We start from the raw sequence: 6,050 nt of genomic DNA, 5'->3' as shown, positions 1-6,050 counted from the left end.
CTCACTTTTACAGCTTATAATGTGGACAGGAGGTATAGAAACAGATGAGCCATCTTGCTTCTTACCTGTGAGGATACAAGCAAATCAGGAAGATGGAAAGAACCTGAGTCCCCAAGGGCAGCCTGCTCAGCTCAATAAACAGGTCACCACTGATCAAGTGTCTCTAGTGCACCAGGATGGTGCTGGAGACACCATCTCCCCAACTTCTTCTAATGATCTGTCCTTAACCTCCTAGGTAGATCATTTCGACTTAATGAGATTCTCGTGCAGGAATAAAGGTGTGGCTGTGATGCTTTGGACTCCCAGAGAGACACCTGCTACCCAGACTGCCAGGAAGCTTCCTGGAGCTCTCCTCAGGGAGGGGACCCAAGGGATGCACAGCCTTAAAATCTTGGCAGGCCCCCAGGGAGCTGAGCGCCAGGGGGATGTCCTCCTCTCCCGCAACAAGAAACATCCCTTCCTGGAGATCAGCTGGTCAGAGGAGGGATCTGTGAAGCCCCAGAGCACAGAGCAAGGAGAGGCTGTGGCTGCCTGCGCCTTTCATGGTAGCTTCTACCTCAGGATTCCTAGCAACTGTGGCCTCCGGGGCTGTCTCAGGAGACATGGCAGCCTAAGCTGCCACTGTCCTCGAGAGGGCTAATCAACGGAAATGCAAAAGGAGCCTTACAAGGAGTAAATCTGAGGTGGCCCATAACAGGCCACTCACTACCTTCCCTCCAGCTGGGATGTCCCAAGTTTGGCCCATTTCTCATCATGAGTCATCTCAGCACTGAGTTGAGGCCACAGCTGCAGCATGGCTTCTAGCAGATTTACAAGATGCTAAGGTTAGCTTTCCAACCAGGTTGAGCTTTCCTTCTGTCACCAGGAACCCAGCCAAAGTATTGGCATGAACCTAGCAAGCCAAGGGAATATCACACAAGAAAGACCATGGTTTTCAGCATGCTTAGAAGTTCTAGCAGGCTGAAGAAATTCCCCCTCCACTGCATGGACAAATGTACATGTGTTCTTTCAGAAGCAATAGGTCATTGGAACATATAGGGGAAAGTGCTTCCATAACCTTCCCCTCCCTCTGAAAATAAGTATAAGCAAGGCCCAGAACCACAGGATGGGAGGAATGTGGGTTTCCATAGCCCCCCATCCAAGGAATATATAAAGGTCAGAATGGGGTCATCTGTCAGCTGAGCACACCCCTCTTCCTATTTCTATCCCTATGGCCTTGCTTACCCAAACTAACTAACTCTCTGAGCCACAAATTCCTCTGTTATAAAATGAGAAAATAAGCCAGACTCACTGGTGCATACCTATAATCCCAGTACTTAAGAGGCTGAGGCAGGAAAATCACAGGTTTGAGGGGCCAATCTCAGCAACTTAGCCTTGACTCTTAGCAACCTAGGGAGACCCTGTTTCAAACTTAAAAAAATTATAAAGGTTGGAGGTATATTTCAGAGGTAGAATGGCCCTAAGTTCATTCCCCAGCAAGAGAGAGAGAGAGAGAGAGAGAGAGAGAGAGAGAGAGAGAGAGAGAATAAGATGCTATTTACTTTATAATCACAGAGAATATTAAGCAAGGAAACGTATATACAGTATGTAGCATGCTAGCTGGCACATAGCCATAGAGGCTCTGGAACCAATGATCTTCTTCCCTCTTTCCCTTGTCAGAGCTGGGATTTCTGAAGTCTTCTGGGAAGAGGCAATGAGGGATTAGAGGTATCCTTCCATGTCCCTCAAGGAGTGAGGTTTATAGCCGGGCATGGTGGCACACACTTGTAATCCCAGCATTCGGGAGGCTAAGACCAGAAGATCTCGGTTCAAGGACAGCCTTAGCTACTTAGTGAGGCCCTTTGCAACTCAGTGAGACCCTGTTTCAAAATAAAGAATAGAAAATAAGGCTGGGGGTGTAGCTCAGAGGTAGAATGCCCCCTGGGTTCCATCTCCAGTGCCGCAGAAAAAAAAGAGTGAGGTTCGTATTGTCACCTTGACAGTCCCCACGGCACCTGCCATGATATTTGGTTCTAGTACAGACTCTGAGATATTAGTGGAGAAGTTAAGATGAGTGAGGGGAGAACTTAGGAGGGAGGTAACAAGAGATAGCTTCATCCAAATGGCATGTGCTGGTAAAAAAAAAAAACAATTTTCCAAAGCCAGTGGGGTGGCACATGCCTGGAATCTCCGTACTTGGGAGGCTGAGACAGGAGGGTCACAGATTCAAGGCCAGCCTCAGCAACTTGGTGAGGCCTTCCACAACTTAGAACCTGTTTCAAAATAAAAATACAGTAGGACTGGAGATATAGGTCAGAGATAGAGCCCTTGGATTCAACCCCCAGTATTACAAAATTAGACAAAAATAACAAAAAAGAACATTCTCCACAACTGGGATAGAATCCAGTGATAGATGAGCCCGCAATAGAACTCTGCTCCCCCTAGCATGCCGCACATGGCCCCATGTTTCCCCTCGCCCATAAGCAGAGGACCACAGCACCCCTAGACTTGGAAAGGCAAGCTAGAAGAAGGCATAGTGGAAAGAGATTCTTGAATGCCTAAGACACTCGCCCCATGCAAGCACTCCCGAGGCCCCATGGAGTCAGCCTCCGCTGGCCTTCTCCGCCTTCTCTCCCACTCAGTTCCCTCTATCTTCTCCTTGGCACCACCAGCCTCTCAGCCCTCCAGCCCAGCCCCCAGCTCACGGCACATGGTGCATAGTAGGTCCTTATCATACTGAGTTGCTGCCTGTACCTTTACTTATATGGCAGGTGGAGGTTTGGAAAGCATACATGGATATTCATCTTTGATTTTTAAAACATTAAATAGCAGCAAAAGCAAAAGCAGAAATTCTTGTTCTCATTTTAAAGGTAAGGAAACTAAGGCTCAGAATGGGGCTTTCCAAAGGCCATAGGCCACTGGGGACAGATGCTAGAATAACTTTGGCCTTTGGATCTTGAAAGCAGTGATCACTCCACAACCCCAAGAAGGGGAGAATGAGACCAGGGGACCCCACAGCAGGCCTCCCAGCCACCTTACCACCTTACCGTGGGGAGACTTTATGGGACCAAGGGAATGGGAAGAGATCCTTTAAGGAGTCAGAGCTCTAGAGATTAAACTCTTTTTCTCCCTCCCATGTTAACTATCCTTTCTCCTCCCACAATCCCTCAGGGCTAGCTATATCAGAACCTCCTCCCACAATCCCTCAGGGCTAGCTATATCAGAACTTAAATTCATCCTAATCCAAATACTTGGCCTCTTTTGAACTGGCTCAAAGTAGGTTAGCTCATTGCTATGGCTTGAATGTTCTCCAGAATCCATGTCCATGTGTTAAAATATATATATATATATATATATAGATAGATAGATAGAGAGAGAGAGAGAGAGAGAGAATGAATTGAACCCAGGGGCATTCTACCTCCAAGCTAGTACCCAGCCCTTTTTTATTTATTTTTTATTTTGAAACAGTATCTCTTTAAATCACTGAATGTTTCACGAATTGCTGAGGCTGGCCTTGAACCTGTGATCCTCCTGTCTCAGTCTTAGCCTCCCAAGTAGTACTCTGGGATTACAAGTGTGTGCCACCACGCCAGCTGTGTTGGAAACTTAATTCCCAAAGTTACATGTTAATGGTATTTGTAGTTGATACCTATGAGAGGTGATTATGTCACAAGGGCTGTGCCCCCATAAATGGATTCTTGAGAAAGTGGCTGTGTTATGAAGGCGGGTTTTTCTCTGATGTACCTGTACTGTCTCACTGTGTTATGCCTCTTTTATGTCATGGCCTACCAGGAAGGTCCTTGCCGGGTGCTGAGCACCAGAATCCAAACCATTATCATGTGTTTTGACTTCCCAGCCTCCAGAACCATAAGCAAAAAAAACTCCTTAATTTTTTCCCTGGGTTTTGGTATTAGGAATTGAACCAAGGGGCATTCTACCTTCAAGCTCCCAGTCTTTTTATTTTTTTTTAATTTTGAAATGAGGTCTTGTTAAGTTGCTGGAAGTCTCACTAAGTTGCTGAGGCTGGTTTTGAACCTATGATTCTCCCATCTCAGTCTCCCAAGTACTGAAATTATGGGTGTGTGCCACCATGTCCAGCTTACAAACTTCTATTCTTTATAAATTACCCAGTTTATGGTATTAAGTTATGGCATCATAAAATGGACTAAGATACTTATTGATCAGGTTCTTAAAAGCCCCCCCATCTTCCATATCGATCAGGGCACCATCTTAGCACCCTCATCAGGTTTCTTTCTCCTATCTCTATACTTGACTCTCACCTAAACCTTGGCCACACCACATACCCCAGCAAAGCAGAACCACTTTCCTCCAAGCTCAGACATATCTCTTCTTTCACCAGCTCATGGCTACTCAGATCAGCTCCACAAAGTGCCCTGTGCCATGTGCCTTGTGCCTTGAAGATTACTTTCGTTGTATTGTGTGTGTGTGTGTGTGTGTGTTATTAGGGATTGAACCCAGATGCATTCTACTTCTAATCTATATCCCCAGCCCTATTTTTGATTCTCTATTTTTGAAACAGGGTCTCACTAAGTTGCTGAGGCTGGTTACAAACCTGTGATCCTCCTGTCTCAGCCTCCTGTCTCAGCCTTCCAGATATTGGGATTACCACATCCAAATTTCTCAATGCCCCTCAAACCAGTCCTTTCTAGGGTCTCCCCAGATCAGTTAAGGTTTCTTTATCCTTTCATCTTCTCATATTCAAAACCTTAAAGCTGTCCTGGAACCCGGAGGCAGCCAGGAGAATGTACCTTGGAGATCTCCTGCACAGGGCATGGAATTGACCAAGTGTCCCTGATGCAAATCTGCTGCTGTAGTCACACTGAGGCCATTTCTTCCATGAGCTGCTCCTCACCAATAATCGAGCATGGCAGGTTACATATGACCCATCTTGGGAGGCAGAGGACTATTGTGTTGGCCAACTTCAGTTCAAGAATCCACTAAAGATTTTGCATTAACCTTCCTGAGGCTGCATGGTGTCCTTGGATTCTTCCATTCAACCCTCTCTCCCTCTCCCTGTTATCCAGCATCAGATTTCCATCAGGGTCTGATGGCTATCCCATCTTTCCCTGGCTCTATTTCCTTCTCACACAGGAAATAATAATCAAAAGATGCAACTGCAAATTAGCACAGCCGTTATGGAGATCAGCATGGAGGTTTCTCAGACTAAGAATGAATCCACCATCTGACCCAGCGATAGTGTTCCTGGGCATCTTTCCAAAGGAATCGAAGTCAGAATATTAAAGTCGTACCTGCATATCCATGTTCATAGCAGCACAATTCACAATGGACAAATTATGGAACCCGCTTAGGTGCCCATCAGCAGACAAATGGGTCACAAAACTGTGGCAGATTACACGCAACGGGATTTTACTCAGCCATAAAGAAGAACAAAATTATGTTATTTGCAGGAAAATGAATGGAACTTTAAAATATTATGTTAAACTAGATTAGCCAGTCTCCGAAAGTGAATAGTTGTATGTTTTCTCTCATATGTGGAAGCTAGAGAGAAATTAGGAAACAAAAGAGACCTTAGACAGAGGAGCAGAGACTCCAATGGAAAGGCAGAGAGGGCCAAGGGAGGGAGGAAGGGAGATAGAGACATACAGACGGTAACCATTTAAAGAATGCCACCTAAGTATATGAAATTATCAATACCAGTCTCAATGCCATGTATGGGGAAGGGGAAGGGGTAGAACCCAGAGGGAAACACACCAAGTATTGTGTGCATGCCTATTTCTATCACTCTATACCTCAGTATGATGTGTAAGTAAAATGTACCAATAAAAGTATAAAGGAGAAAAAGAAAATGCTCACATGTTTAATTCCATCTGAGAATCTGCTTCTTCGTAGACACAGATTAAGACAACGCTCTCTGTCTCACCCCTCGTCAACTAGTTCTCACTGACCCACCCCCACCCCCCACCCCCGCCATCAGCCTGCTTCAAGTCATCTTCATCTCTCGCCTGGATTATGGCAACCTTCTCCCATGGCAGCCAGTGTGGTGCTGAGATGGCTATGACCTCACTGTCCTGCCCGCGGCCCCATCGCAC

General features: G+C 46.0%; 1 pseudogene across 1 annotated transcript in view; it reads left to right on the top strand.

Moving 5' to 3' along the window:
• The first annotated feature begins 253 nt into the window (after positions 1–253).
• LOC308278850 (small ribosomal subunit protein uS7m-like) overlaps positions 254–6,050 on the top strand; it is a 107,201-nt pseudogene continuing 101,404 nt past the window's right edge. Inside the window, exons 1-2 of the transcript in view lie at positions 254–545; positions 5,896–6,001. The product of the transcript in view is annotated as a small ribosomal subunit protein uS7m-like (transcript). The remainder of the gene's footprint in view (positions 546–5,895; positions 6,002–6,050) is intronic.

Source organism: Muscardinus avellanarius (assembly GCF_963383645.1).
Source record: "Muscardinus avellanarius genome assembly, chromosome: X".
Classification (NCBI taxonomy): domain Eukaryota; kingdom Metazoa; phylum Chordata; class Mammalia; order Rodentia; family Gliridae; genus Muscardinus; species Muscardinus avellanarius.
Note: the sequence above shows the minus strand (reverse complement) of the source record. Positions and strands in the feature narration are given on the sequence as shown.